Here is a 10,366-nt window from a genome sequence, read left to right as displayed (position 1 = left end):
TTTCACAAAAACTTTTGTGGGAGTGATACAGATAAGGAGTGGGGACACATAAAAAACACGGAGCTCTAAGAAGTTACAAAGAAAGACTTTTGGCCCAGATGAGTTTTCCGAGACCTTTCTGCTAATTTCTTTCCGTACACTTATAAAAATGGCACAAAAGACCCCCAGGGAGATATCGAAGATTGGGAAAGGAGAATGCCAAGACTTCCCTAGTAACTTTTGATAAATCCAACTACAAGGTTTAAAGGATCCGGAAGGCTGCCTTTTGTTTAAAAGATGCAGCCTAAAACAGACTCTAACTTTTGAAGTTATGTCACTGAGAGTGCATTTAAGGTATTAAATACCAAGGCAAACAGTGCAAAATGCACGTGGGCAAAGCGTACCTTCACGGCAGCCACTGCGGTGCGGTTTCCTCAGTTCCTGCTTCCCGCTCCATTTCCCTCTCCCCCGGAGCACAAAGGGTTAAACCAGTTCCCTCCCTAGTTGGAGGGAAGGCCAGGGGGGCGGGAGGAGAAGCAAACTGTCTTAGGCTAGGTACCTTGTAGCTGCAAGTTCGAAATCTGTCATCCTCCCTTTAGAGTTTGGCATCTCCCATTGTCACCAGTGAGTAATGCTCATAGAAAGATAAGATCGCTCAGCCGGGTTGGGCGGAATCTGAGAAAAGAGGTTTAACCACTTCAATCGTTCACTTGCCGGAGCCCTCACTCCTGAGTCAGGGTTAAAGAAAGGAGCCGCCAGACCGCCGCAACTCGCTCGCTCACTTCCGAGCCTCCAAGCCTGATAAAACGTCTAGGAGGAGGGTGGCAATTGTCAACAATGGGAAAGGGAGACCTTGGTGGCGATCCTTAAAACAATACCATGCAGCAGGAGCCCAGCTACTACTGTACCAGCTTTTTCTCCTTTCACCTTCCTGACCCGGTGGGATTTGGATGAACTAACTCGGAGATTTCACCAGCAGGTAAAAAACTCCGGAGCCTCAGGTGAAGTTGCTAAGGGTCAACCAGCGCTTAAGAGGCACACGCTACGGCCAGATTTGGGGGGGGGGGGGGGGAGACTGTTTTCTGAACTGGCTGGCGAGGGAGGCAAACTACAGGTTTTAACTTTCTGTTTAGGGAGGAGAGTGAAAAGGGCGAAAGCTGGAGTTACATATTGCACCCTTACCTACATCTAGGTGCAAGTTCGAACCCGCAAATCTACCAACCTTAAAGTAGTTTAGCAACTGACATTTATAATCTTCTTTGCCCTTTATTCTTAAATTGGGGTGTCGGAGCCCTGCGGCTTGCCAGAGAAACAGTACCTAGTTTCTAGTATGGTTCGCTATCTTCTCACATCAGTTATTGTTATTATTATTGCTTTTCTTGTTCGTTGGTTCTAAAACCAGTCTCTAACCCCCCCCCTTTTCATACAATCTGTTTTAGATTATTAGCCCTTTAAGGGGATCCAGCCGTGTCGGTTCTTTCTACTTTGACTTTAGTAATTTCCTAAAAACCTAATGTGATTATCTGGAGAAGTACCACCTCCAACTGGCAGTCTGGACTCCGCTAGGAAAAGGGCCTTAAGTCTGGGGGCTCAGTTTGGAGTGACTCTGGGGAAGTTGTGCTGAGACCCACTTGAAGTCATTGCTGCAGTATTCTGGAAGGGGAAAAACAAACAAAATGACAAAAACTGAGCCTGGGTCAGTGCGCGGAGAGAAAAAGGTGAAAGGTGGGGAATGGGAGGAATTGTGAATCTGTCACTGCCTGTTACTTGCTTTGGTGTTTGAGTATACATCTAAGCTAGTCTTTCCCCACCATTTCCTTCTTTGATCCTAGAGGCAGGATTGAAAAACCCATTCTGTGTTCCTCTGTGTGTATATATGTGTGTGTGTGTGTGTGTGGGCACTCGTCTGTAATCGAGTGTGTGTACTCTGTGATCACATATATCATCTGGAAGATCAAGGTCGTGGGGTTAGTAGTGGGTAGGAAATTCTAGGGGGAAGGAACTAGGAGGGGAGCCGGGACGATTGGACTGGGCAGGACAATAACTGCCCCCTTGGGTGCCAAAGAAACTACTCCAGGCTGGAGCGCTTTGAGCTGCTGCCTTCTCAGCAGGGTTTAGCGGCTAGGGTGGCGGCAGCTGCTGCTGCTGCTGCTGCTAATCAAGCTGTTAGATTTTGCTGCTGGTGCTGCTGGAACCTCCCAGCAAGATGGCACTCTATGTCTGTCCTTCTTGGATCAGAACTTCTCCGCTTCCTACTTCTGTACGTTTATTTGCCGTTCAACACGTTTATGAACAAAGTGAGAAATTTTATTTTTTTTTCCTTTCCGACCTTACAAAAGTCAAGTTAAAGATCTTATGGTATGCGCCATGCACACACATGCACAAATTTGGATTCTGTCCTTGGGAATCAGATCGGATTTTACGTTGCATGAGTATTTCTTAGACTCTCAAAAAACATGAATTCTGTACAACCCAGTCAAATGCGGGGGCGGGGGGTTGGGGGGAGGGGAGGGAGAAGAAACCATTGGCAAAAGTACTGCCCAGTGACGCAGGCTTTGATCTGTTCTTGAGGCCAGTCTATTGCTCATCAAGAAGGTGAGAGTTATCTTTCTTGACTACTCACTCATTCCGCCTAGAATTTGATCACAGCTCTTCTGGGTTTCCTTCTCTGAGTTTCCAACTCCAATGTGCCGACTTCTAAGGCAGACCAACCAGCGTTTGCTTCTTTTAGGAAGTCTGCGTTGTAGAACCAGAGCGCTCTCCCTCTTCTGTTCAGAAACAGCCTGTCTCTTGACTTGTTAAAACATGACAGGAACTTAATGTAGGCAGAGAGACCTGCAATGAAATCAGAGTCTAAATTCAAGAATATCGTTGGGTTTTTTTTTAAACCTCATGTTTCTTGTTTCTTCAAGATGTCTCTTTTCGGTCTACAAGACAATAAGAGGGAGTTGGTTATATAAACTCCTGATTTCTTCAGCAGTTTGGAATTTGATCCTTAAGCCCTTGTTGCTGCATCTGCTTGCCCACCACAGTCTATCAGCAAATTAAGTGGTCCTTTCCAAGGAGAAAGAATGACAGGGAGGGGGAGGGCTGTGCAACTGAAAGGAGGGAGTCTTACAAAATAATCGCAAGTATCAGCTCATTTTTTTGGGATTAGAGTACTGGTTAGAAATAAGGTGTTGGGGGGAATAAAGAAATGGACAGTGGGGGTATGAAAGGGGGTGGGGAATCGCATCACCAAAGTTGCTTCTATTTGAAATAACGCCATCTTTCTTTTTTCTTTCTAATGTCTGGTTTTGGACATTTCTCGAGAGTTTCTAAGTAATAAATGATTCTCATTGGTAACGTCGAAGTGTCCAGACCGAGAAAAGTGACCTTCAGGGATCTGACCGTGGCTTTTCTTACTAGGGACGGGAGGGTGTGGGGAAGAGGGAAAATAAAGAAAAATATATATCATCTACTTCTGTAGAACTGGATGATTATTTGCTGGATTAGAAAAAGCAACCCTCCTTTTTACCTTCCTTTAGGGAAGGACAGGGTTAAAAAACCTTAGTCTGACTTTGCCTCTTGGAAAGCCTTGGGTTGCAGCCCTGCCTTCCAAGCATTCTTTAAACTAGAAATGTGGGAGGGCCTCCAGGAGGGAGAGAAAAAAGGGGGGGGGGAGAGGGCCAGAGGAGAGAGAGCCAGAGAGGAGCGAGATGGCTATCAGCTGAATTCATTACTGTAAACATCTCCCAGGGGTGTCAGGCTTGGGGGCGGGGGGGCGAGGCATGCCTTACATTAGTGGGGTATAGTCAGATCTGAGGCTTCGTTACCGCTAAGATCAACCTCGCAATCCCCCTCTGAAGAAGGCGCAAGACTTGGAGCGAGACACACGCGCGCGCGTGCACACACACTCACACACACGCTCCCGCTCCCACCTACGTGAGTAGGGTATCAGGAGACTTGTCCGAGTCCTGGGTCTCGGTGCTTCCTCTCGTGATTCTTTCATCGTCTCGAAAGGAGCCCCCCTGCCAGAGAACATCCTGCGGCTGCATTTTTCTCCCCTTTGGTTTTCCCCAGTTTTCCTTTTTGGGGGGGAGGGGTGTCAAGGGAGGGGGGCGTCGTTTTTTTTTTTTTTTATTTGCGAAGAGCACCAGTAGGGGAGCGGGGGCGCTGGGCAGAAGGAGGGGGTGGTAGTGGTGACAAGAAGGCAGGAGAGAAGAGAAAGTGGGATGCCAGAGCCCTGGGCTGCGCGTTGGAGGAGGAGGTGGAGGAGGAAGGGGGAGGACGATGCCGCTGCTTCATAGGGGAGGAAGGCGAGAGCGAGGGGAAGGGAGCGCTCCGGTGAGCTGGCAGAGGCGAGCCGCGGGGTGCGGAGAAGCGCGCCCGGCACAGCGGCTCCAGCTCGGGCTCCAGCTCCGGCAGCCCCCGGCCCAGCCGCTGGATACCCACCCAGGTCACCCGCAGCCTCCACCACGATCCAGAGGCAGGAGCAAAAGTTTGGATCCCAGGGAGGAAAAAGCGCAAAGAGGGATTATGACCAGGGCTGGAAAAGGACTGCAAGAACCTTCCCAGGTAAAGTGACTTCCCACCCCCACTCCTCATTCGCCCTACTTTTCCTAAACCCCGACCCTCTTCTTCATCCCTTGCCTTCGGAAGGGCAGCTGCTGTTGCGGACTGGAGAGTCAGGAGAGGGGCAAAGTTAATGATCCAGGATCTGCTTCTAGGACCAAAAGATCGTTCGTCACCCACTAGGCAGGTTTGGAGAACGTGGGGAGATGAATCCCGTAGCTAGGGTTGGAACGGATGTCCTGCCGTTGTCCTATGCACCTTTTAGGCAATTGAAATGTGGATTTCGAGGACTTTGGTATCTTTCAGTTGAGTCGGAGGGTGAATAGATGTGAACATCCCCGATTTACAGCAAATGATTATAGCATTTATTTTAGCAACCCTTAAAAATGACTGAACCTACCACCCTCACGCCCCGTTTTCGTTGGCACGTTGGAGGTGAACATTTAAAAATCACAAAACCTAAGTTGAAATCGTAGGCTCCCCTCTCCATCTCCCATCACCTTCACCTCTCATAAATGGGAACTTTAGAAATCTAGTTTTCATTGAAGGAAGAAATGGCTTGTATTAGTCATTGGTGACGCGAATTTGCGATGAAATAAAGGGTGGGGGGGGGGGCTGTGCAGAGAATCAGATTCTCCATCAGTAGCTACATTCACTGGGGAGGCTTGGGGAGTGTGAGTGCGCCTGTGTGCGTTGAGGCTGGGGGCAGTGGAGAGAGAATGCTGTCATGTCTCTCAAATCTCTTCGTTACTTAGGGAAACTGGGGGAAAATAGCTGGTGAGCCTTCTAGGAGAGGAAAATGGGAAACCCTCTAAGAGATATTTAGAGCAAGTACGTTTATTACTGCTATTATTGTTATTAGTAGTTCACCTGGAAACTCAAGAAGGTGTCATCTCTTGTAAATGGAAATCAGTCACCTAGAGCCTTAATTAATTTTAGTAGAGGAAATCTGTTTTAAAGCTTGCAGTAAGCTAATAAAGTGCAAGACACAAATCCGTGTAAACGCCTTTATAATGTGTAAGGCGCTGATTAGATGTGCTGCATTTGCCTTACAAAAACCCCTCTTTCAACAGCAGAGATTGCTTCCAACTCTGCTGGGAGATTACTTAAATGAAATGGATTGTGCTGCAGGGGTGGGGGGCCACCCTCCTGTCTCTACCCCTCCACCCCCACACATTCAGAGGCTTATTGTTAAATTTATTACATCTAACTTCTCAAGGCAAAAAGCTAATGAAAGCTAGTTTAGATATAGAGCCTAATATTGTCTATGGAATTAACCTAATGACCTTAGTTTATTAAATCTTAAATGAAAAGAAAGGCAAACTTTGGATCCAATAAGTGTTTTTTTGAGGCAAATAAATTGAATGCTGGCATTTTCCCAGGACGATATTAGGCTGTTGTAGTATGGATATCAATTTTTAAGGCCAACATTGTCATAACTAGGATATGTTTTTTCAATTATTGATAAGGAAAATGTACCAGATGCTTATAGGATCTACATGCCAACACATTGGAAAAATCATATTTAGGTGATATGCATAAAGTTGCTGATTTTCTCAGAATGCTTTTTTGTTTTTTGAAAAATCTGTTTTTTTTTTATTTTTTGCTTTGGTTTTGTTCTAAAAACTCAAATAGGTCCAAATTTTGTAAGGATTTCCAAATAATTGAGAATGACAGTGTGGCCTTATGCTGTCAGCTTGAGCAACTTCACCTCAGTGGCTCTAGGAGTTCTGAAGATGAAATTTGAAACACCATTCTAAATCTCAGATAGCAGGTACAAGCAATTCTTAAGAAGGAGCATGCCAGTTGCTCCCATAGCAGAACATATTACAAGCCCCGTGTCAATGGAATGCTAGTAAAATGTCTTTACCCTGAAACACTTGAGTAGTTTCATTACAGTTTTCAATATTTTTGGTGATGTTTCTAAAATCATAAAGCAGATTTCTAAATGACACCATGCTGAGTTGCCCACTACATCCTGAAGAAGTTCAGGATTTTTTGCTATACTGTAATTCAGATGATATGAGCTTATCTCAGTTTGACTTTGACTACCTGGTTCTAATTTGAGCCCTGTTGCCTATTCCATTTATATTTTGGCCCAATAGTATAGTATGATTTAGGATTTAGACATATCTTCTTAAAGCAACTTTAAACTTTCCCAGTTGGAAACTACATTATATAGATTTCAAGGGAGGATCAAGCCATCAAGACCTTAAATAGAAGATAACCAGTGTGAAAATCTGATCAAGTTTGACTTTTTAATCCTTCTCTTTACAAAAGAACTTCTGTAATGGGTAATATATGAAATTTAAACATTGCAAGTCTGTTAAACTTCTCTTGTGGTTAGGTTTCAATTTAGATGCTTGGGGAAGGCCAAACAGCATATTCTTTTCATTCAGGTGGTATTCTTTTGGGCATAATCATCTCTTAGTATCTCTTCTTTAATCTCAATTCAAATTCATTTTTCACTAGATTACTTTTATAACTTTGTGGCTTCTTCCACAGTGATTCAAAATCAGTCCATTAGTGACCTCTATCTGTGAGAAGTGAACAGTCATTGTTTTTTCTCCCCCCCCCCCCTTTCCAAAGCCCAGAATTACACAGAAAGCAGTCTGTGCAATGCTTTGTCTCTATCCATGCTTAGATATTTTAAATTGCTGCTTTCCAGATAGGTAATAGTATTTAACAAGGACATTAAGCATGTTACATGATAATACAGGAACTACTCAATGGTTATTCCATGTAGCTTCATAATATGTTCAACATAAATAAGACATTAGTGCTGTCCAATTCTAATAAGAGTTGTATGTCTGAGTATAGTTGATTTAAGGCACACAATTCTGCCAAATATAAATGGAATTTTTATTAACCCTAGGACCACATAATGTTGAGACATAAACTGTGAACAAATATTTATTGTATCTATATGTATTTGTGTATCTATGCATATGGATGGATGGATATTCACTTCAATATTTATATGTATTTAAGTTCTGTTCTATCTGTGTGTGATAGATTTCAAGGAAAATTAGTCTGAGTGGGATGTCTTTGAACAGAAGATCTTTTTAAGAAAACTTTTAGAACATGTTTCTTAACAAAGTTTTTGTCTTCTACTTGAATTTAGATGAAATGGAAATGTAAGACAAAGTTTACTTCATTTGTTAAGTAGGTGGATACCATTATCTGACATTTTCCAGATGGTTTATGATGCAGTGGTATTTGGAAATATGGAATTTTGGGAGGGTTCTCTTTTCCCATGGGTAGGTTGTACTCAGAAGAATCTTTGTATAATAATTTAAAAAGAAAAATAGAATGGCTGTCATTATGTCCTAGCCTTCTTCTTTACCCTCCCCCCAATTATATTTGCTTTGTGAAAATCTTTTTCTTCTAAAAAATAAATGTTAGGTTATTATTTTTAAGAGTGGCACAGATGGAACTATTAGCTTCTTTTTCCCTCTTCAGCAGTGGGTGATCTCGTCCTTCCAATTAACTCTCTTCTTTCCATGGGGGAAAAACGAACCCCCAGAACCATTAGTAGACAGAGCGCCTTTTCAAGGTTTTAAATAAGGTTCATTTTTTTAAAAAGTAGCTATGACACAAATATTGTAATAAAAATATCCTATGTTAAGCTGAATACAGAGACTTACTTCAGTTGCATGAAACAGTAAAAACACTGTATTAGAAAAATAATCTTTGGTATTTTCACTAGATGGCCAAAATCTGTTAGAACCTTCATGTCTCCTTTTCCTTGATGATTTTCACATCTACTGGTCTTTGGTTTTTCTTTGATTCCTTCTGCTCTGATTCTTTGAAGTGAATCAAAACCAAACAGTGGCTACTTTCTTAAGGAAATTCATCATGTTATGTTCAGGATCTCAGAAGAGTTAATGATGCAGAAAAAGTCCTGTAAGACATCTTTCTAAAAGGAACCTTTTGGTTTCAGACCTGCCATTGACAAGCCTCCTGCACCTTTTGCAGCGAATTGGAACCACATTATTTATTTATTTTTCAAATACTGCCTCTAGTTTAATTTGTTGGAGTTGGGGGGTGGTGTTTATGCAGAAGTATGCAGAACCACATGTCCTTTGCTTCATTCAAGAAAACAGTGTCATTGTTATGTGCAGGAAGGTCAAAGAAAATGTTCTTACGTGATTTGAGAAGTCAAAAGGCCACATTCATAATTCTCAAACACTGACTGGCTATTCTACTGATATACTATGGAAGTAATTATTTTTGACAGTTATGGGTTAAAGGCCTCAGTTATTAAAAAAAAAAAAAAGAAAAAAAGTCCAGTGATATCCATTAGATATTTTTGTGACTATTTTCTCCTCCATATTGTCCTCCCTGCCTCTATTATTTTCCAGATGTTTTTATATGGGAAAATGTAAAATGACTTGGACCATTTAGTGTATTTCAGTTCTGTTTACCAGTACTTACAAGATACAGAAAGAAGAAATTCCCATTTGAACTAGAGAGCTTTGGTTTTTTTTAACTTTGAAATAAATTTAGCAGGCCAGAAAGTAAATAGAAGCCATTAGACCTCAGAAATTTTCACCTGTAGTTATCATTAAAATAAGGTATACCAGTCCCCCAGAAAATAGGTCAGAAATATATTGTCCATTAAAGTCAGCAAAGGTCACATGGCTAAATGGAAGGCATTAGGATCTTGTGCCTCCTAAAAGAGGTTCATTACCAAGTGTCATTTTCAGTCCCAGTTGGCTATTCTTGTCACTTCCTTGCACAAGTAATGTCCTAGCCCACTGGAGTAAACAGATGGTTCCTCAACCCATTACTCTGTGATTTGATCCATACATTCATTATGTGTCTTTGATTATGAATAATAGAGCAAAATGACTTAGAAGTGGAAAATTGAAATATTCACCTCATTTTTGTATAAAAGCAGGTTGAGACACTTGGAGAAGTGGAGAAAATCTAATGATCCTTTGAGATTCCTGTGATCCTCTGAGAAATGAATCAATCAACTAGCATTTGTTTATAAGTGCCTTCTACCTGCCAGGAATTGTGCTAGGCAATGGAAGATAAAGGATTTTAAACTGTAATGCCCTTCAATTAGTTTTTATCAAGCAGCCACAGTGTACAAGAGGAGGGGAGGTTGAGAGAGTGTACACTGTCTGGCGATGTCTGACTGGGGAAGGAGGTGGGCTTTCTTGTATTGAGAGAGAGCAGAAACAGACAGAAACACCTGGCACATCAATGGACTCCATGAAATACAAAAATATACAGATGGAGCCTGTATAGAAGACCGAATGGGAAGGCATAGATAAGAATTATGAGGAGGGAATGGGATCTACAAGGTAAATGCCCATATGAACTCATCAATTTGCTGGCATCTTGAAACAGAGAATACCCCTCACTTAATTATTGCCCATTCCAGGTAGGTTCATCCAGTGTTCTTCTTGCACCAACCGTATGGATAAACTATAGGACAAATACTTATTTTCTCCATTTTTCTGATGAGGAAACTGAGTCATGAGAGAGGTTAATGATAGCCTAAAAAATTCACAGTAATAAGATGATATAGAATACCAGTAAGAAGGGATTTAAGAGCTCAGTTTGGTTTTCTGACTTCTAGTTGTTTAGTGATTTTTTTCCCACTATGTTGTTTTTCTACATATGGAACTCTAGAGAAGTAAATAGTTTGATGTTTAATTTTCCAATTTAAATTTTAGAAGTTTTGTACTTTATGCTATGCCATAATCTTTATCCCTATTTGATGAAAGGCTACTTGAGAACAGGACAACTAAACTTATTAAAATAAAAAATATATTTCAATGCTATATTTTGTTTTTATATCACCTGTATTTTCTAATGT

The 10,366-nt window shown here is 41.9% G+C and overlaps 1 protein-coding gene across 1 annotated transcript in view; it reads left to right on the top strand.

The window, feature by feature from the left end:
- Positions 1-4,446: 4,446 nt before the first annotated feature.
- FLRT2 (fibronectin leucine rich transmembrane protein 2) overlaps positions 4,447-10,366 on the top strand; it is a 117,502-nt gene continuing 111,582 nt past the window's right edge. The window contains 1 exon segment of the mRNA XM_074235586.1: positions 4,447-4,536. The gene's annotated coding sequence lies outside the window, so the exon portion shown is untranslated.

The sequence above is a fragment of the Macrotis lagotis genome, chromosome 4 (genome assembly GCF_037893015.1).
Source record: "Macrotis lagotis isolate mMagLag1 chromosome 4, bilby.v1.9.chrom.fasta, whole genome shotgun sequence".
Lineage (NCBI taxonomy): Eukaryota > Metazoa > Chordata > Mammalia > Peramelemorphia > Peramelidae > Macrotis > Macrotis lagotis.
The sequence above is the reverse complement of the archived record's forward strand: the minus strand, read 5'-3'. Positions and strand labels throughout refer to the sequence as shown.